The following is a 21,548-nucleotide window of genomic DNA, read 5'->3' as shown; positions in this document are numbered from 1 at the left end:
TACCACCTCCTCCTCCAAATCATTTGTATCACTGGCACGTTCCGTATAACTGGCTAATAAAAGCTCCCAGACAGTTCTAAATCTGCAGGTAAAATACAGCCTTTTCTACATTCAAAAATAAAGAAATGTTAAAATAAGTCTTGCCTTCAAACTTCTTGAATCTTCTTGCCTTGAATCTTCTGCAGCCAACAGGAGAGTAAAAATAGCTGGAAGTATGGCAGGTCCGTTCTTCTAAAAGTTCTGTAGTTATCTACAAACAAATCAAATAAACTTTGCTGTAGTGACAGCATAATAAAAATTAGTTAATATTTGAATACTGAGTGGGTCTTCCATTTACCTTTGTCTCATGAAAAAACACAGATCTTTATAATCAGAATGACTGATGGTGAACCATATTTCATATCAGACTGGAAAAAAATCTGGGGTGGCTTAGGACACAAAGCCTACTGAAAAAAATCTAAACACGTTCAGGGATGTTGTAGATAATTAAGAAAAAAAAATAGTTTACAAAAGCAAAAGAGATCCCAGAGCAACTGACCGTGAAACATTTAAGTATGCATACTTTCAGTGGTGTTACTTTTAAACTTGTATAAGGGTCAGGCCAACAACAGCCAGAAGCATGTGTGTGATCCCATAAACACTTTCTAAATGCAGAAAAGCAAGGCCACACCTTAGAATTTAGTAGACACAGTTGCATGAAGAAGTAGCAACTCTACAGCCTTTTTTTTAAGAGAAGAATTGTAACCTCACAAATTAATTTAGACAAGAGACATAATGCTATCAAATTACACCAATGGCCCAGTTGCACATAGACCAGATATGCAACAGAATTTATTCAGGAAATGTCTGGAGCACTGATCCTGGTGTTTGTGACAGTATAACCTATCTCTGGACACATCTGCAAAGTAGCTCTGCTGCAGGTAGGCTTTTCATCTTTAATTCTGCTGCTATCAGCCTCAATTTATTTTTTTTTTAATGCACAGTAAAGTCCTCAGGGAGTTAATCATTTTTTTTAGCCACTTTCTAAAGATTAAATATTTTATGTCTTTGCTATTTAAAACCTGATAAAATGATGATGTCAAACACTACCCTTCACCCCGCTACCAGTAGCGGTAAGAAAGCACAAGTAATAGGAGTTTGGTCCACTCGTTATTTGGCAAACTCAGTGCAGAACTGCTGCTTCCACCAACACTCCTCACCACCAGGTAGTGTGGATAAGAGCAGCCTGTTGACATCTGTCCCTGAATTCGCATGACTCAATGTCTATGCCATGACATTACAAAGCTGTCCACTCTGCTGAGTCTTCCCTGCGTGGTTCAACAAAACTGTGATGTATCATGTGCAGGTGACTCCCGTCTTCCATTCCACCCGCCTCCTGTGCAAACACACAACCTGTAGTTTCATTACTGATACTTGCTTTCATTTTAAGTGTTTACTAGGATCTACCTGCATACTATCTTGTTTCGCCGATACTATGCTCAGCTTTTGATAGCAGCACTTGTACCAATAAAAATAAACCCAATTAAACAATTTTCACAGCACAATAGTTGTCTAAACAGACATGTCTGAGTACAGGCAAGCAGAAGGATAAGGAAGGACAGCCTGAAAGAACATGAAAACAAATTTATGATGCATGGTGTTGTTCATTAACAAGGAAAAATACCCAAGCAGAAAAGAATTAGCATTTGAGAATTAAGTGTTAGAAGCACTAGGTGCCAAAAACCAGTGCTATAACTAAGATTTATAATTACACAACCAGCTGATGAAATTAGAATTCAGGTACTCCCATATTCTCACACCAGGTTGCAATGGGTCATATTTTTCTTTTTGCAAACAAAAGCCTTGCTCCAGTCACACTGTGGGACTGATCCATGTTATTGTTTGCACAGTCTGATACTCTAGCTAAAGCATTCTAAGTGGACAAAAAGAGCAAAAAAACATTAACTCCCTTGTGTCTTGCATTCGTGGATAAATAATCATTCATAGTAATAGAAGAAATTTTAATTTATAACTTCTGTCTAACAATCTGAAAATAGCAAGCCAGCTGAAAGTGCCAGATCAACAGTCTGACCAGCAGAACTTTCCTCCTTTTCTTGTCCTTCCAAATTCACAACGAACACGATGCAACTCTGATCCATAGAAATATCTCTAATTAAAATAGGGTTCCCATCAAAACAAAACTTACAAGTATTATCCTAACATCTCACCACTTAATCAGTTACTACCATCGGCCAGAATTTCCTGAATGTTGGAGCCCTTGATACCTGACACCCTTGAAACATCATCCTTACAGAAAAAAAAACATATTCAGCAGAATTGTATTTCTTGGTTGGTTGCGTGTTGATTCCTCTCAAGTGAGTAGCAAAGACATAAGGTAGTTAGTACCAGCTGAAATCATGTGATTTCTAAATTAATTGACTTGATGGTCTCCAGTTGGTTCTCATTGACTGGTGATTTAACTTCAGCTGCAGACCAAAAAGAATCATAGAATATCCCCCCTTGGAAGGGACCCATAAGGATCATCAAGTCCAACTCCTGGCTCCCCACAGGTATACACAAAAATTCAGACCATGTGACTAAGAGCACAGTCCAAACGTTTCTTAAATTCAGCCAGGCTTGGTGCAGTGACTACGTCCCTGGGGAGCCTGTGCCAGTGTGCGACAACCCTCTCAGTGAAGAACCTCTTCCTGATGTCCCGCCTCAGCTTGACACCATTCCCACAGGTCCTATCACTGGTGGTTAAGGAGAACAGATCCTGGACCTTCCTCTCCACTCCCTGTATGAGGAAGCTGTAGGCTGTGATGAGGTCCCCCCTCAGCCTCCTCTTCTCCAGGCCCAGTGCCCTCAGCCGCTCCTCATACGTCTTCCCCTCTAGGCCCTTCACCATCTTGTAGCCCTCCTCTGGACACTCTCCAACAGTTTCATGTCCTTTTTGTGCTGTGGTGCCCAGAACTGCACACAGTGCTCGAGGTGAGGCCGCCCAGCGCAGAGCAGAGCAGGACAATCACCTCCCTCGACCGAGTGGCGATGCCGTGCTTGATGCACCCCAGGGTAGGGTTGGCCCTCCTGGCTGCCAGGGCACACTGCTGGCTCACATTCAGCTTGCTGTCAGCCACAATCCCCAGGTCCCCCTCTGCAGGGCTGCTCTCCAGCATCTCCTCACCCGTCTGTATGAGTGGCCAGGGTTGCCCTGTTCCAGGTGCAGGACCCAGCACTTGCTCTTGTTAAACTTCATGTGTTTGGTTTTTTTCAAGTTCAACCGTCTTCTTGATGCTCCAGCAGAGCTGTGACCGACCCCACCATGGCTGATCCTAGGACCTCACTAAACCATCCAATTTGTAGTAGCAATAGGCGGTACGTACAAAGGGCATAGACTTAATCAATGCAAGCCTATGACCCACACTTTAAGGGAATTCCTCATTCATGGGGAATAATTGCAATCCCCTATCCCCATCGTGAATGGGGTTCAATGGGATGTGGGAGAAGAAAAAACCTGACCAGTACTCCTCCCCTGCCCTGATAGAATTATTTCTATCTATGGTGTCTCTACTGCACAAACAGGATTTTAATTTCCTGAAGCTTACACAAACATCAAAAATCAAATGGAATTGTTCAAGAGAGCTTATAAACAAGAGGTCAGAAAACCACGTTTGCATTATTTATGACACACAACAGTTCTTGCTTTAATACTCACTGAAATATAAAATCAAGTAGGAATAGACTGTGGTCAGCAAGAAAATTGCATCAGTACGTACACTTCCTCATTCTACCATTCTATTCACTTCGCAAAGTAAAGCTATCAGAAGGGGAAGCAGAACCACTTGCATTGCTCAAAATCAACACTGCCAGCGAGTGTGTTGAAACTCAATGTAAGGGAGTGTCTGCAATAAATACTAAAGTCATTTTAAACAAATTCTTCTGAAAAAAAATTGATTAAATTAAGTTACTACTACAGCCTCACATGTTCAAGTTATCAGCTCCCTACCATCAGGAAAAGGCAGTGGGGTTGGATATTGATACGATCTTAAGAGATTCTGAGGTTTCTTTTATTTGTAGCCCAATTTTTTCCATTTTTAGGGTAATCCAGATCACATCTGCAAATCTTCTACACAAGCATGTGGAATAGATTTTATTTATAAAAGAGGAAAAAAGTGCCCAAGACTTTCATGTAATTACTTTCTCAAACATGTGGGCCTTTAAAAACAAACATTGTAAGAATCAGCAATGCTCTCTAGGCATGAATCTCAGCAAAACCATCAGAAAACTATTTTCTTGCCTCATTTATAAGTGAACCATATTTTAAAAGTGCCTTCAAATAAGTAAAACTGCAGAGTGGTTGAGACATAAAGCTTATCACAGTTTTAATCTCAAATTCTTAAGATTCACATCTGATAACCAAACTGCTCTGCAATAAGTTACTTATACAAATATTTAGAAATTCACAGGCTTGTATCTGGCACCAGAATGCCCCACATTCTGGGGCACAAGTCAACTAACATATATCTCATCCTCCAGGAAAAACAAAAAGTCATGTTATTTAAGCTCTACTAAGCACAGAAGATTATTCAACTGCAAGTTCTAAAACATAGTAAATTTACTTACAAAGATTCTAGCTCCTCCTGTTTGTAGCACCCCACCACAGTGTCCCACCTGACCAACTACAGCTTTGCACAGGCACAGTAACTTGCACAGGAGCAAACCCTTAAGCAGGAAAGACCAACTCAGCTGCAGATCACAAGGAGCAGCACACTGATTAATAAAGAAATTCTTCTTTTTTCAGCATAGGAACTAAAATAATCTGCAAAATTAAGCTGTAGAAGTTAATTGAGATCATTATGGAAAGAATCTATAAAGTTTCAAGACTTGAGAGGAAAGGAAGGGTAATTCCTGTTTCAACTGAACATCAGCCCAAACGTATATGGCAGCAAGACCTCCACATGATGAAATTCAGTAGCTGTTTTTGTCACGGCTAATCCACAAAGAATTTGTGTTCTTGAAGGAGAGAGGTAGGAAAAACTAGAGGAAAAGCATTATACATAAATCAGGTCTTTGACCTTAACCTTGAAGGGGAAAAAAAAAAAAAAAAAAAAAAGCTGAATAAATGACTATGCATAATGATCAAAACATTTCAAGAAGAATCTACTCAGTAGACCACAGACCCGTGCAGTGGGTAATGAGTGGAAACCCCCATCACTTTTAGATCATCACCAGACTCCTTTTTTCTCACCCCCATCACTACCAGAAAAGGGGAAATGAAAGCAGGCATTTGGTGGTTAAGCTTGGAAAAGAGAAACCAATGAACCTCTGTCACAACGTGGAGCTCTGTGAAAAAGAAGCTTACAGTAACTGCCATGATTTTCTGTTCATCACATCATAGAACCTGAAGCAATATTTCTGGATAAATAATCATCTTTACATAAATCACTTATCTACCAATAGAATTAAAATCTGATCTGTTTGCTTGAGGTAATAGACGCTGTAGATACTAGTGATTCAGCTCACAAAATGTAATCACACGCTTTTAAAAAATGTTTTTTTACCCAAATATCTCTGAAATCTTCAGGGGACTAGTTCTTATTCTCCATTATGAATTTTATTTACTTTTTGCTGCAGAAAGCTTAATTTCCCACTTTCCTTTTTAATATATGTTCATGAAATATATCACCACCTAACTTCACCACATTACATGCCAAAAATTAAGTGGCTTCAGGCAAAGCAGGTTTTCCAAATGGGAGAATTCAAAAGAACTCAGCTGCAGGAGCCCCTGCTAGTTAATTTGATAGTACATCTCCTCCACACATTTTTCTGTACAGAAACAGTGTCTTACCATGGGTTTGTGAGTTATTGTGCTATCTATTCAGCTACACAAGAGATGAAATGCAAAGAGAAAAAAAGACTCAGGATGATTTAAAACAGTATCTCAAGGCACATTTCAGGACAACAGAACAGAGTAACATCCACATCCCCTGTCCTTTTTTTTTTTTTTTTTTAAACGATTTACCTCTTACTTGCCCTGAAATTTCAATGAAATCCGGCATACCTTACCATTTACCCAGAAGCTGACATAGAACACCAGTAAATACTGTTCAGCAGTACTGGGTTTTGTCCCCTTTTCAGTTATCCTGAGTATGAAATATGTTAATAAAGCTTTCTGAGTTGTATCAGGATCTACTCTGATGAAAGAATTTCCAGCTCTAAGAGTGTTACCATGTATTTGCAGTGCTGAGTTTTAAAAGCAAAATTACACAAAATTATCAGCAGGAGTTTCTCAGTACCAGGAAATACCTCAAAGTTCTAAAAAGTCACATTCCCCTACTGGTTGAGAAGATCCTCCATTTTGTTTTCTAAAGGCCAAATTTTACATCTCTACTCAGTCCTAATTAACATTTAACCTACTGACTGACTAATCAAAGACATAAGATACAAATCTCTTTAAGCCTTGCACTTTACTCACAGTCTGAAACAGGAATGACGATCTGTTTCAGAAACACTTTAGCCAAAGTGATACTCTAAATAATTGAAAACCTGGCTTGTATCAGAAACACTGTGACCAGCAGGGCTAGGGAGGTGATCGTCCCCCTGTACTCGGCTCTGGTGAGGCCGCACCTTGAGTACTGTGTTCAGTTCTGGGCCCCTCGCTACAAGAAGGACATCGAGGTGCTTGAGCGGGTCCAGAGAAGGGCGACGAAGCTGGTGAGGGGCCTGGAGAGCAAGTCCTATGAGGAGCGGCTGAAGGAGCTGGGCTTGTTCAGCCTAGAGAAAAGGAGGCTCAGGGGTGACCTTATCACTCTGTATAAGTATATTAAAGGAGGCTCTAGCGAGATGGGGGTTGGCCTGTTCTCCCATGTGCCTGGTGACAGGACGAGGGGGAATGGGCTAAAGTTGCGCCAGGGGAGTTTTAGGTTAGATGTTAGGAAGAATTTCTTTACTGAAAGGGTTGTTAGACATTGGAACAGGCTGCCCAGGGAGGTGGTTGAGTCACCATCCCTGGAAGTCTTCAAAAGACGTTTAGATGTAGAACTTAGGGATATGGTTTAGTGGGGACTGTTAGTGTTAGGTCAGAGGTTGGACTCAATGATCTTGAGGTCTCTTCCAACCTAGAGATTCTGTGATTCTGTGTAATGCAACTGTAGTTAACAAATGGCTTGCTGCATCATTATACCATAAAGTCACAAACTAAAATGAACTCTCTCTGACCACTTACACTCCCAATGAACAGGACGTTAAACGGAACACATTTTTTATTTTGCCAAACTTCACTGGAAGTATTGAAATGGGGAAAGCCACTTGGCAAAAGTTAGTGTATGCTTTTCCCCTCTCATTCAAAGTAGTTTTAGTTTTACGAACATAACATTCATGAGTTGCTCATGCATATAACGTTCCTCAGATTTCAGCACCAAGACAAGTAATTTTAAGTAAGGGTCCTCATGGAATTTATTACAGCATTATGGTTAATTCAACAACATTCTGTGCCAAAACAAGAAAATATTATTTATTATTTGTAAGCTAAAAACAAAAAACACTAAAGTAGGCCTAAGCACACGTACAAAGTACCACATAGTTTAATTTGCAGCAGAAATAAAAAGCAACCAAAGACTCCTCTGCTCTGCTGCCTTCACCAAATTATGATTTTCACTGTACCCACTAGAACTCTCAGCTGGTGGTATTTTTGTGTTAAAACTAGAGTTTAATTTAAGCTCCCCATATATTGCCCCCCCCCCCAAAAAAAAAAATAAAAAAATCAGAAGTCTGAGTTACATACACATCATAACCTTTCAGATTTGAAACGACACAAAACAACCGATGAACTTCTAGAGTACCTCTTGAGCATGAAGTGCTCTTCTGGAAAAAAGCTGGACACCGAACCCATGGGATGTGGGTTTTGGAGATGGCTCCACACACAGCCTCCTAATGGCCAGCTCTGGCACCCTCAGCTGCCATACACGGCCTGGCACCTGCCTGGAGAAACAACAGCGGCTCAGAAAACGTTGGGAGTCACTGCTTTCAGCTAGATCAGAATGAGCTCATTTAAGATGAAAACGCAAGAGTAATTACACCCGAATTAGTAATACGTTTACCCCTATGAGCTAGAAAATGATGACAAAGGTCTGCTTTGGTTCCTTCAGGAGGAAGGCAGCATTTTCTCTCCTATTTATTATGTTTGTCATGCTCCTGTGTTGTAACCCAACCCCAAACCACCTCACTTCAACACTCAGGAGCTCCATCCCTCAGAGTGTGAGTCTGAGGACAGCAGGGCCAGGACAGTGGTGGCCTGCGGCCTCCAGCACCCTGTGGTAAAGGCGCTGAGGCAACACCAGCGCTCACAGACCTAGAGCCTACCCAGCTCTAGCCCTATCATTAAAACAACATCCACGGCTTATGAAACCACCAAAATTTATTTTAAATAAGAGCCTGGAAGAGGAAGTGGTGCGGCGAGGCAGTGGGGAAGCTTGAACGCCGCTCCCCACAGGGCAGAGGCACACAGCAAGCGCTCTGCGGCCGAGCTCCAGCTCCTCAGCCCCAACCTTAGCTCCACGTCTGGGCCCAAAATAAACAAAATAAAATCACCTCCTCCCCTCAGCCCCAACCCTGCGCCCGCAGCACGAGCACGACACCAGTGCCTTTGGCCAAGGGGCGCTGTACTGAGGGACACCGCGAGGGCTGGGGCGTCCCCAGTGCGACGGGAAGGAGGGGACCGGGACCGGGGACGGGACTGGGGACGGAGACGGGGCCAGGCAGCACCACCGTCGCCTTTCTCCGGGGTGGGGCGGGGCGGGCGACCCGCAGGTGAGTGCGCGGCCCGTGGGCGGAGCGCGGGGCGGGGAGCGCCGGGCCCGGGCCGTGGCGGCGGGGAGCCGGCGGTGGCTGCCCGCCCGTCTCCGTCTCTCGCTCAGCTCGCTCCCCGGGACGGCTCCCGGTACTCGGCTCCGGGCAGGCGGGTGAGTGCCGGTACTTGCCCCCGCGGGTGTGTGTGTGTGTGTGTGTATGGGGGGCGCTCCCCCTGCTCGGCGGCTCCTGCCCCGCCCGGCCCGGGGTGAATGAGGAAGCGACGCGGGCTCCGGCTTCCGTGGGGCGCACGGTGGGGAGAAAGGCGCCCGGCCCGGCCCGGCTCGGCTCGGCTTGGCTCAGCCCGGCTCGGTGCTGCCGTGCTGGGGCGGCCGTAGTGGGGCGGGCGGGACGGAGCCGTGTCCGGCCGCGGGTGGGTGCTGCTGCTGCTGCCTCCGGAGCGGCGCCTCCATGTTGGGCTCGGGGCCGCCCGCACCCCCGCGGTGCTCCGGGACCGGGAGCCCGGGACGGGGCCGCCCCCGCTGCCGCCTCGCCGGGCACCGGCCGGAGCGGGGCAGGGCGGACCCGGGGAGGAGGTCCCGAGCTCCCCGCGGCTGTGTCCCCGGTACAGACACGGAGTTTGCTCTTGGCACGAGCGCCGGCTGTGATAACAGCAACTTTGGGGTTCTTTTTTCTTTTTTCTTTTTTTCTTTCTTTCTTCCCCTCGCTCTCCCGGCCCCGTGGATGCTCAGTTTCAGTGCAGCCGAGAGGCACGGTGCTGGAAGCGGGCAGTTTCCAGCTGATTTGTGACAGACAGTGAGGGAGCAGGGAGCGGGCGTGCCAGGCGTGCATCTCTTAAAAACCCCCTCTCGGTTCATCACTAGGGAATTCCCCGTTTGCGTGAGGGGATCAGCGCTAAAAGCAACGGGGTTGTGACACCGGCTGGTTTCGCCTGACACCTGTTTGCTCGGGGGCTGCTGTGACCGCTTCACCTCCGCGTTATCTGCCCAGGTAGCGCGGGGTGGCCGGGGGTGCTGTGCCCAGGAGCCTGCCCCTCGGCAGCTCGAGGCCTTGGGGGACAGAGCTGGACCCGCAGAGAAGGCAGATGTGGGGAGAGCTGTGCCTGCGCTCTTCCCAGAGTTAAATATTGCTTTAAAACCCGAGTTACAGCCCTTAAACATCTTGCCGAGTAGCCCGTGTCAAAATTCTGCATGCTCGCCTGCGCCCAGCTTTTGTCAGATCTTCTTTGCGCCTTGGCCCCGTATGGTCATTAGTCTCATTAACCATATAACAAGCCAGGAAATAACCCGACCCAGTTTTCTGTCCGCAAGGTAACGCCGTGCAGCATTGTATTGATCAAATAGGAAGAAATATAACCAGTATGGGTTTCTGACCAAAAGACTGCGAAGTGCTTCTTAACTCATTAAGCAATAATTCATAAGCATCACTTAAAAAAGGTATATGCAGCATTTCCTAATTATTTTACTTCCTGAAAATTAGAAATTTAATTAGAAATTGAAGTGGATATTTAATCTTCAGACAGATTTTCAGTTACCCCAGGATGCTGCCGAGGGAGCTCTGGGGAAACAAACAAACATAAGAGACTGCAACGCATAAATTTACGTTGTGGGTTTGTTGTTTTTTTTTCTTTTTATCCTGGGTTTCAGGATAAAAATCTGTTTTAAAAATACAGCTATGTGCTTTAGTTTAAAAAATGTTTAAATATTGTCATTTTTGGTTTTGATCTTTATAGTTTTATGATTTTTTTTCTGATCTTTTCAGTTATCTCTTTGTAAAATTGACTATAGCAGACCTCTATAGGCGTACGATTATCAGAGTAACATGCATAATATTTGAAACTAACAATTTAAAAAGTAAAAAACATAAGCAGGTATTTCACTCGGCATTATGTGTATGGTTATATGGATTCTAAACAGTACAAGTTATCAGTACTTTGAAATTTTCATCTTACATCTAGGAATATGGATTTAAGTATGTAGGAATTGCTGCCACTCAGTGGCTGGTACAGAAGCGTCGGAAACTCTTCTCGCTTATGTAGCTGTGATGTATGTGCAGTTGCTGAGTACAGCATAAGGTAATTCTGTTCCATGAATCCGTGTGAGATACTTGATCAGGAAGATGCTCGTATTGTTCTGAACTGTTCTCAAACTCTTTTCCATCTTGTATTTCATAAGTTGTGACCCTCCTGTATAGATAAGTCTAATGAGAGAGGGGTTACAATTTTCTTATTGAATGAAATAGCGAAATAGCATTATATAATAAATCAAAAAAATTGACCGCACAGCTAGTTGAAAAGGTATTGTGTAAAGAAGGAATTCTTTTAAATCTATTTCTGAACTGTAGAAAACTTAAGTTTTGTAGTTACTTTTGTTAAAGAGAAACTTTTAGAAGAGTCTGTCAAAGAAAACTTGGCGTGATGCTTTATAGATTAAGGGAACATCAACAGAACCTGGAAAGATGACATCTTTTATTGAAATAACAGCTTTCCTCGGGAAAGCATACAAACTCTCAGGCCTCCGAGTCTATTTTGTCTAAAAGCTGCAGTCATTAAAGGTAATCTCAAACTGAGTGCTTTAGGACCTAATCGTTAAAGTTAACCATCCATCCTGGTTTCCATCTGAAGGCCTTCCATGCCACCCTCTCTGTGCTTGCTCCTCTGCCCCATGGCCGTGTTGCCCGTCTGTAGCTGGTGCTCAGCTCTGGCTGCTGCTCCTGGAAAGAGGAGCCCCTGCAGCACCCCTCGATCTGCAGCTGCACTGTGACCGGAGCTGGGACTGCAGCGCTGACCTTCGGTCCACCGAATATCAGTAGCATCTGCAGTGAAGCTGCAGTGGCACGAGCCGCAGTGTGGACTGTGCCGTGTAAATGCTTTCCAGGTGTTAGCCAGCGCTGAGGTATGTGCCTGTATGGGGTTCATTGACATAGGTATTTAAGTTCCCTGAAGCTAACTCAGATGTGTCTGTGCATGCTGCAATCAAAATGCATGAAGTATCTATAGTCTGCCATCCCCTTCATTAGATATATGAAGTACATATTTAACCTACCATAAAAAGAATGGAGGAAGAAAGGGATAGGGCAGAGTTTGAAATGTTTATTGCAGATGAGTCAGAGCTGAATGTGAAAGATGACAAGTGACTTACCAGTGGAGTCTGGGGGTTAGCTGACTTCATCAGGAACCAAATCCCTCCGTTAATCATCCACTGCTGAGAAAAGTAATGGGATTTTTATTCTGGAGATGTCCTTGTGTCAAATGCAGCATCTCCATTCTGGTTGTTAGGTTCTGGCCAGGAGGCATCTAATAAACACCAAATTCATTTGTGTTCCAGCAGTTGTTTTAAATGTTTTCCATACTCTGTGAGAAAACCTCTCAGCTTTCTCTGAATCTTCCTTTACCTGAACGATCTGAGTACAGAATTTTACTTTGTAGAGCTCTACACAGAGCCAGAGGGGTGAGCAGGAACAGGGAAAGGGGGAAAACTATCTGTCCTGTGCCCATTCACAGGTCTCTGGGCAGCACAGGAAAATTAATCACTCCACATCCGCTTGGCTGTGCTTTGCAAAGATACAATTAACAGAGATGAGCCTGGGAGAGCTCTTTACAGCCTTGGTAAAGTAATACTGAAATGGCTTGTGTTATGTTCTCATTTAAAAAGCAGTTATTTTTAACTGGAAGAGTTTTTGTGCTTTATTACAGAAGCATTACCACTCCAGACAGAACTGAGTTACTCTATTAACTTTTTATGGTATTCTTTGAGCAATCTTGCAGAAGTGCTCTGTAGGAAGCAGTGTGCTGTCTCTAGCTCTACAGGGCCATCTAGATTATACGCACTGCCTTCATGACTAGAAACTGTGCTGGTGTTCTGCTGCTGTTACCAGTCACCGGTAAGGGTTAAGAAATGAGAGAACTGGCACAGGGACATCACAAATCTGTCCACAAGAGTGGTGCAAAATGTATTTCTGGTCCAGCTAGACCAGACTGTGCCACTGGAAGTATCCCTGACGAGGAGAATGGAAATACAATGTGTGTAGCTGCATGTTTCTGATTGTTTTCTTTTTTTTTTTTTTATGATAATGTATGTAAAGGAAGCACTGTGTTTACCTTTCAGTGACAGAAAGGTGCCCTGCCTTCCATGCAGTAAGTTATGTTTTGAACCTATTAAATTAGCTGCTGCTGTTTACTGATTGATAAAGGATTTGACTGTTTCTGTCTCGAAGGTAGAAGTGAAGTGGGGCAGATGTATATCCACAGTTAATGTTTTTGCTGGTAATTTCTTTGCCATTGAGTGTAATGCTCTATCAGGAAAAGTTTATTTAATGATACTCAAGTGCAGCTGGTATTCATCTGATAATACTCGTGATCTATAAAATCTTGGAGGGACTGTTTCAGATAACTTCATAAAGCTGGTGCACATTAGGTGTTTAAGCCTTGCATGATGCTTGCCAGACTTCTAAGGGAGGAGGATGCGTGCTTACCATCTCCTGCCTTTTGATGAGCCATATATTAGATGTATCTAAAAAACAAAAAGCAGCACCTCTCTGTATGCCCCAGAACAGGACTATTTTGAATTCCAAGGTGCTACCACTTGTGAGAACAGAACAGATATGCAACATATATTTCTGTCATGCTGTTGCTAATATGTTGTCTTAGAGCTGTGAGTGATATCTGGTCTTGTGTGGTTGAAAAGTAACCAAGCAGCGTCACTTTTACCCTTTGATAGTGAGAGAGGAGTTGGGATAGCCTCTGGGAGCATAGGTGACAGGTCAGTATTGCACCAGGCATTGTGTGTAGCTGTGGAAAAGAGACCCTACTAAAACAGCTCTTCCCAAAACACTTAGGATGCGTGCCACTCTTTTCTGAGAAGTACAGTGTGGGCTGAAGTCCTTCCAGCTGCACTGGGCTCAGAGGAATTGCCTGAACTGTCTGAAATAGAATCCTGTTTCGCATCTCCCAAATGGCTGCAAACCTCTAGATTGGTTTGTATATGTGTGCATAAGTGGCTCTGATTTCTGTTGTGTTCAGTCTTCTTCAGCCTCATAAATGATATAAGTGTTAATGGGCTTGGTTTAATCCCACCCACCTGCTATAAGTATGGGGTATCTTGAAACATACACAGTAAATCTAAACCTCAGCCCCAGCTTTGTTCCCCACCCCTGCGCCATCAAGTATTATGTGCTACTGATTTGGAGCTGAAAGCCTAGACCTGTGTTGGATTAGCCTTGCTTTTTGCTCTATGACAGCTTTGTAATGATGAGGTGACCAAGAGAGAAAATTGCATGGTTTTTAGCACTCAAGTGTCAAGTTATCTTCTGAGCATTTGAAAATCTTTTTTTTTCTTTTTTTTTTTTCCCCATCAATGCCTGTTTATTAGATCTGATATTGATTACACAAACAAGGATTTTAGTAGTTCCTTATCAGATTCTCTGGTTTCTCTTGGAAGTGCAGTTTAAGCTTTGCTGTAGTTTTTCGGCCTAAGAAATTCATGAAATCTGTGTTTGGTCATTACTTCTTTATACTAATTTACTTCAGTGCATCTGGTGTTTTAATAGTCAGGGTTAGGCAAGAGAAAAAGTATTCTTGGTTGTGACATCAGGCTTGTCTTTCAGATAATAAGGTGGTGGTTTTAGGTTGTTGTTTTTGTTTGTTTTGTTTTTGAAGATTGAGATGCTTGAAGATGTAGGTAGATGCTTGAAAAAGTGATCTGAAATGTCTCATGGACAAGCTCAGTGTTCAGCTTGGCTCCTGTAGACTGCCTTTTTCCGGGAAATTCCCCAATGAGTACAAAGGCAGTGTAGTTAAGTTATTGCTAATGCATCATGCATCGTTCAGTAGCTTGTGTGAGCTGTGCTTTTCTAACAGGAAGCTGTATTTGATTTTTATTTTTTTTTTTGAATAAGGGAGGAATCCTATGTTTCTTTCCTAAAATTCTTCTGAAAAAGCCCTCTGCACAAAAATTTGGTAAGAATTTAGAAAACGTGGTCCAAGCAGTTGCTAGTAGAACCCATTGCATGCTTTTTAAACTTCTGTTATGAAGAAAAATTACGACGAACAGGCACAGTGCAATAACTGAACGATTGTCATGTTTGTCACGTGACACTGTAGGGTTTATCTCAATTTTTTTTTGTTTCTTTTGTAATGCCTCTGGATGGCTTTGCATTTTGCTGGTATGACTAAGTAACTGGAGTGAGAAGTATTTTGTACCTTGTTGATTTTGTTAGTGCCTGTTGAAGTGCAGAACTCAAGATTTCTCTCGCTAAAGAACAGTTGTTTGTCAGAGTACATTCCTGGAAAACTCTTGTGAAAGTAAGGTTTATTCTTGCTTATTTTTAAAATTGTGTTTAACGTACATGCCTGCAAGAGAGCACAGATGGTTGTCTTGCATTAAGAAGGTGCTGCCAGGATTTTTGGTGTTGATAATTAACTGTTCCATTTATAGATTAAATAAATAAATAATCTTGCAGTAGGATCTGAAACCCTCCATCGTGCAAGTAGCTCTGCATGTGAAGGAGTAAATTTATTATAGATGCTTTCAATACTGATAAACATCTTCCCTCCCCCCATACTTTTTTTTTTTTTTTTTCTCTCTTTTTGAATAGCACCACTCAGCGAGCAGAAGGAGCAGTCTGATAATAGGTTCTCACATCCAGTGTGCTGGTCCATTAATGCAGCATTTTTGCTGAGCTGTGAATTGCTCAACAGCTGTTTTCTCGTGTATCGTTGGCCAATGACTTTGGCCTTCCGTGAACTCAAGTGGTCTTACTAATGAGTCGGGAATGCTGCAGTGCCCGTGGATGCTGATTGCCAAATATCTGCGGCTGATTTGTCTGTCAGGAAGCTCTGAGAACTCTCTCATATTACACTTGCTTATGTTCCTCGATAACCTACAATTTCTGTTTGACAAGCATATCATGGCTAACATAAGCAGCAGTGTCCGAAGGGCAGGAGCTTCTTAACATGTGCCTAAACTCTTCCAGGTACTTTTAGAGTTAAAGTTAATTCAGTTGTGCCTTGATCTGTATACAGTAAGCCACTGGCACTTGGATGTGCCTTCTTCTGTTCTCTCAGCCAAAAAGGAGACTCCAGCATCCCCGACTGCCTAGTTACTTCAAAGCTAGCACAAGGGTAATGGGAGGACAGATAAACACCAAGGGATCAGTAGGCAGCACTTGTGTCCTGCCTGGAAAAAGCTTGTTGGAGAGCTAGGGAGCAGGGAGATGCAGCTCGAAGCAACGTGACAGCCTTCCCCTAAAAAAGAAGCACCTTCCGCCATGTACAACCAGTAAACGTGCTGAGACCAAACCCAGCACAGACACCAGTGTTTGCAGTGGTTCCTAGAGGTCTGCCATTTTATAGGAAGTTAGCTACAGGCTAACCCCATCTTCTCCCCAACAGCAGAAAAGAAATTTCATAGGGTAATATTGTTAGATTTTTTTTTTCCTGGTAGATTATTTTTTTTCTACAGGCCTTTTTGAAGAAAGGTATGATTTGGACCAAAGGATTTATACATCTTCCTGTTAATCCCTATGGGGCTTGCATTAGGCCCTTAGTCATTTTTGTTTTTCATTCCTCCAGTTCCCTTAGGCCCTAGCAGTAAGAGAATCTGCAATCAATTTGTAGCTCTCAGCACATCTGTAATTGCAGAGTAGCTGTTCGGTTAGCAAGACTTGCTTCATTGCACTTGAGAAAAGTATGGAAGGTTCTGTGGGAATCTGATTGTCCCCATTTATTGGGTCTCATTTGAACAGAGGTTGCTTTCTTCTTCGGGAAGTCAGGGCACGTCTGCATCAGTCGTGTTGGCTGGCCAAGCAGTCTCAGCTGTGACTGCTGACTGCTGTGGTGGTGCCCTCACAGCCTCGGCGCAGGTTCACCAGAAGGCATGGCTGCAGGATGGTTTGTCTCACTTTAAGGTCTGTTTCACATGCAGTTATACTGCTGTCATCGCATCTGACACGCATGCTTTCGCATGCAAATATCTCATTACGCTATTGCTAGCCTCGTTAAGTACTTCAGCTAAAATAAGCACATACACCAAAAGTTAGGACGAGTTTCATTTAGGCTGGATGGTAGCGCTCTGTGGCGGCTTAGAGACCATCCTGTTCTTTTCAACAAGCTTTTCCAGGTTACTCTACGAGTTGAAAGGTCAAGTTACTGGATCTGCACCACCAACTTGCCTCAGCACAGGACCTCATGCACCTGCTGAAGACATCCATTGAAGGGGAAATTGGGGCAGACAGAGCTGGCTGCGGCAGGAGCCCCCAGGGCTGTGGGGCTGCCTGGTACCACCCTGCCCTCCTTGGCCTCGTGTCCCAGAGGTGCTGCCGGCCCCCTCGCTTCAGCCTTACAAACTCCAGCTCCTTCCCAAAACCTTTGTAATACAGCCCAAGTGCCTGCCCGCTGGGGCAGGGAGAGGAAGTCTTGCTGTTGTTTTCTGTTTCAGTTTAATTTGCAAGTTCTCTAATTTCTAGCAGTGCTGCTAGGACTTTAAAAGCAACCCCAGGAGTTTAATGTAGTCCATACTGGTATCTGTCAGACTGGTTTTCTGACCTATTTTGGGGTATTGCAATTTGGGATTAATGTTACTTTCCTTTTCCAGTGGGTGGCAGTTGAGGCAAAGAGAAATGTTTATTTGCTTGGAAGTTTATATAGATATGTATTTAAGGAATGGAAAGCAAAGACAAAGCAGACCAGCCCTGTATGGCCGACTGGTCTCTCCTTATGTCGGTTCTTTCCTTTGTTATTGCACCTCCTAGCTGGGGAGAAGGACAAATCAAAGGAGCTCTTGTGACCCAAATCCGCTTTTAGTTTCAGTCTCCTGTGTGTGTGTTGTTCTGTTCCTTGTTTCCTTCTTCTCTTACTGCTTAATAACAGTGAGCCCAATCTTTCCATCATTAGAGCTTTGCCTTATGTAAACCTCATTTAAAAACTTTGAAACAGAGAGCTGCTAACTTTTTGCAGCAGTGTTCAGCTTCTGAGATCCGTAGTTTGATATGGAATGCAATATGTAGTAGCGCTCATTGCCATTTTTCTCTGAACTCAAGCCAGAAGAAAAATCTAAATCACATTACAGTAAGTGTTTTTAGTGTTTCAAGAGCTGACGACAATATAACAGCCTCAGCAGTGCTGACTTTATATGGTTTTTCTTCTGACCAGATGCTCTGAGGCATTTCGTGGCCTGCATTACATTGCCTTTGTCACTGGAGTGCTTGGTACATTTGAAATGGTTTGTGAAGAAAGGAGCTTTGTGGGTTTTTTGTCAAAGGTTCCTGTGTGGATTTTCAAAATACTCCCGGCCAGCAGCCAGGAATGGCCTTTTTTCTTCAAAAGCAAATCTTGACAAGAAGTCTACAGTACCGATTCTTACAAATTGATTATATATAAAACCACTAAACTCTATTTCCTTGAGGGGCAAAATTGTGACAGAAAAGTATTTTCACACGTTTCTTGTACGGTTGGCATATATCTTAGTTACAGCCGAGTTTCAAGCATGTGTTATTGAAATAGCAGACTAGATTGCAAGTGCTGCGTAACTGAAGTACAGAGTAGTGTATGTAGCGAGTATAAAATTATAAATGAAATATAAATGAGGTATATATTTATGGAAATATTAATATATACTCTCATCTGAAAATTACTGCATTTCTAAAAGTGGTAGAGATTAGGTTAAATCTCCTTTTTAAAATGTAAGAATATGTATATCAGTGCTGAAACCATCAGGTTGAGAATTGCTGTTGGGTGATGAGGAATAATTTGACGGATTTTAAGAAGAACTAAATTTCTTTTTTTTCTTTTTCCCCAAGCCATTAAAGCAGTGATAGGGCTTTTCCACTACTTTCCAGTGCTTTACATTTTGGGTAAATACTTAATGCTGCATCAAAAGCAGAAGATGCCTCTTATTATAACAATCAATCCCCATCTTCTCCCTGAAGAAAATGTGGCCTTATATAGTTATTTAATGTACCTAGGCCAAAATAGATCTAGTTAAATTGGATAACATTGTTATCAATTCATTTCAACAGCTTTGCCAAATCCAAATGGAGTCAGCTTATCACAGCTAAGCCTTGTCTAAGCTTATGTGACACTCCACTTAAAGTCAGTTTTTACACTGATGCAGTTAAATACAAAAGCTTCTGCAAACAGAGTCATTATAAACACTTACAGTGATTATCCACTTAAGTGGATACAAATTCTTCTGCTGTTAGAGCAAAGTTCAGCCTGACTGAGAGATGAAACCTGTAAAATGATTTCAGATTCTTACCCCTTCCGGTCACGTGAAATAAATGAGAAATTAATTGCCAGAGCAGCAATGAGTTGAGTTTCATCTGGTTGATAACAAAACTGATTTTACTTATCAGCAGTACTCGTTGGTTATAATGGCTTAAAATGGAAATCTTTTTTTTTTTATGCTGAAAATACTCTGAAAGCCATGACATAGCATGTATTCAGTTTTGTCAAAGGGACACAGTCAAATAGAAAATTGTTTTCCCCCCACCCCTTTTTTTTTTCTTTAGAAGACTGTGAAAACGTCTGTGGTGACTGTAATGTACGTCAGTCACTAGAAACAAAAATCACTTATTTTCAATTCCTTCAATTTATTTAGCTGTCAATTATCTGATTGCCATTTGCTGAAAAAAAAGTAATTGTTTTTATGTTGTTGTTGCCTTGACACCTATGTCCAATTGACAAATAAATCTTATTTTAGGGACTAGGGAAAGATATGTGCATCATTTCTAGTCCAGATTAAGAGAGAGATCTAGTTGTATTATGGTTTAGATCTTTTTTTCCCTAAAAATTTGATTTCCTTCCTACTTCTGGTGCTGCTTTCCAGTGTGAAAGTTGATCCTCATACTAGAAAAAATTTTGAGGGAGTCTCAACGGAGAGATATTTTGTTTGTTTGCTTAAAGCAAACCGTGAGGGTTGTAGAGCTCTGTTTTAAATTAACAGCTCCCCAAGCTGGGCTGCACGCTTAACGCTTTTCAGACACTGTCATGAGGCAGTAGTACAAGCATTCAAATACTTCAAAGGAAAGACAGCCATATCTAGAGTTATATCTTAAAAACATAAAAAAGGCTGTCAGGCTCATGTAATTGAGAATGTTTGCCATAGGCAAGGTGTCCCAGACAGACTGAAATGGAAGAACGTGTGCTCATGCTGCTCCATTTAGTTTTACATTAGTTACCAAGGGAACCCTATTACCTAATAAGTAAAAGTTACAGGAAACTTCAGAAGATGCCTGTTTGCGCCTCTGTGCTTGGGTATTACTCCTCTGGTCCCTCAGCCCTTGTTTGGAGTTCTAGACTCAGTAAGTAAATGAAGAAGCGTGTACTTAGGGTCTCCTGATCAGACACTTACTTTGGAAAGTCTGCTTGATGTCACTTAAGGATTGCTTAACCATTGAATCTCCCAAAGTAATTTGTTCGAAATTTTGCAAAGCTACAAAAAGCAAAAGCATATACTTTGCAGTGCATCAGTCTCTATACGTTTGAAGTTGTTTAAAGCCTGTGAATAAATATGATAGCACAGCTTCATCTAATGTGTGTGCTTGGTGCATGAAACAACTGGGGGCAGTGACTGGGGCTGGATGTGGGATTCTCAAGAGATATTACAGAGAGACTACTTCTGTGCCGGATTGAAGAAGCCTGTTCTGCTTCTTCATGACCCCCTAACATGCTGTGTTGTTGGAGTAAGTTGCTTGCTGGTTGCTTGCTCAGAAAAATATGGGTGATGCATTGTGTTTTCTTCCATCGGTCACTCGTCTTACCTATTGCAGTAGCCTGAATGCAGGAACATCTTTGGAAGACCTCACCGTAGGATGTCATCTGCGGCAAGCCCCGTCTCTCACAGGGCAAGTGCTGAGCCATCTGCCTGGCTTAATTCCTCTCATCCAGTGTCGCAGGATGGGTGGTGCTGAGCTTGGCCATGTGTGCTGCAGAGCAATCCCCGGTTCTGAGCCCCTCTCTGTTGGAAACCGGAGAAATCTCCGGGTAATTGCTGACATACAATATTGCATCAAGGCTGGAACAAAGATGAAGTCAATGTTTCTGCCAGCATCCTGGGGGAAAAGCAAATAGTCTTGAGACATTGTGGGTTTTCTTGTACATTCTTTAGGGCTTTATGGTGTATTATAAAGTTTCTAAGTTTTTTTTTTTTTTTTTTTCCTTTAAGTTAGACTTTACAGCAAAAATTCACATCCTGTATGCCAATACAGGTGGGTTAATAAGATGGGGAGGGAACAAGAGGTGCAACTGAGAAAGAGGGTTTTGCCATCTTGGAAAAAAAGGCTGGAGAAGCTTTTTTGGTTCATTTAATCTTTCAACACATCTTTTAACAATGTGTTGGAGATGTCAGTGTTCTGACCTGGCCTTCTGGAGCACAGCACACGCACTGTGGGCAGGCTCTGTGTTTTCAGGTGCTCCTACATCATAAAAAATAAAAATAATAAAAAATAAATAAAAAATGCACAAGCTTTGACTTTGAAACAGTTTTTAAGACGTTTGGTTGTGTGTTCCAAGTATGCAAATCCAAATGCTGTGTTCTTTACAGGTCAGCAGAGGGGACCAAAGGGGCAGCAGTGATGAGGCTGCCACGGTGCTTGGGGGATGTTGCAGCAGTGTATGGGGCTTGCGGCTGCACCAGTAAGAGATGAACCTCATCCTTTTAGTTACATCTGGTGCCAAGAGTGCTAGAAGTGGCCCATCAGGGAAAGCAAAATGCTGTTTTATTTCATGACCCATGCAAAAGCCAGAAACCTCTGCACTTTGCTCT

General features: G+C 42.8%; 2 protein-coding genes across 3 annotated transcripts in view; one reads left to right on the top strand and one right to left on the bottom strand.

Moving 5' to 3' along the window:
- The window catches only part of RFT1 (RFT1 glycolipid translocator homolog), an 85,393-nt gene extending 76,682 nt beyond the window's left edge, over window positions 1–8,711 (bottom strand). The window contains exons 1-3 of the mRNA XM_038186169.2: window positions 8,569–8,711; window positions 7,821–7,959; window positions 145–250 (exon numbers count right to left, since the gene is read on the bottom strand). The gene's annotated coding sequence lies outside the window, so the exon portion shown is untranslated. The remainder of the gene's footprint in view (window positions 1–144; window positions 251–7,820; window positions 7,960–8,568) is intronic.
- A 54-nt stretch (window positions 8,712–8,765) lies between these two features.
- PRKCD (protein kinase C delta) overlaps window positions 8,766–21,548 on the top strand; it is a 64,806-nt gene continuing 52,023 nt past the window's right edge. The window contains exon 1 of one of the 2 annotated variants that reach the window (XM_027467891.3): window positions 8,766–8,787. The gene's annotated coding sequence lies outside the window, so the exon portion shown is untranslated. The other variant, XM_027467889.3, reaches the window with a different exon arrangement.

Source organism: Anas platyrhynchos, chromosome 13 (genome assembly GCF_047663525.1).
Source record: "Anas platyrhynchos isolate ZD024472 breed Pekin duck chromosome 13, IASCAAS_PekinDuck_T2T, whole genome shotgun sequence".
NCBI lineage: Eukaryota > Metazoa > Chordata > Aves > Anseriformes > Anatidae > Anas > Anas platyrhynchos.
Note: the sequence above shows the minus strand (reverse complement) of the source record. Positions and strands in the feature narration are given on the sequence as shown.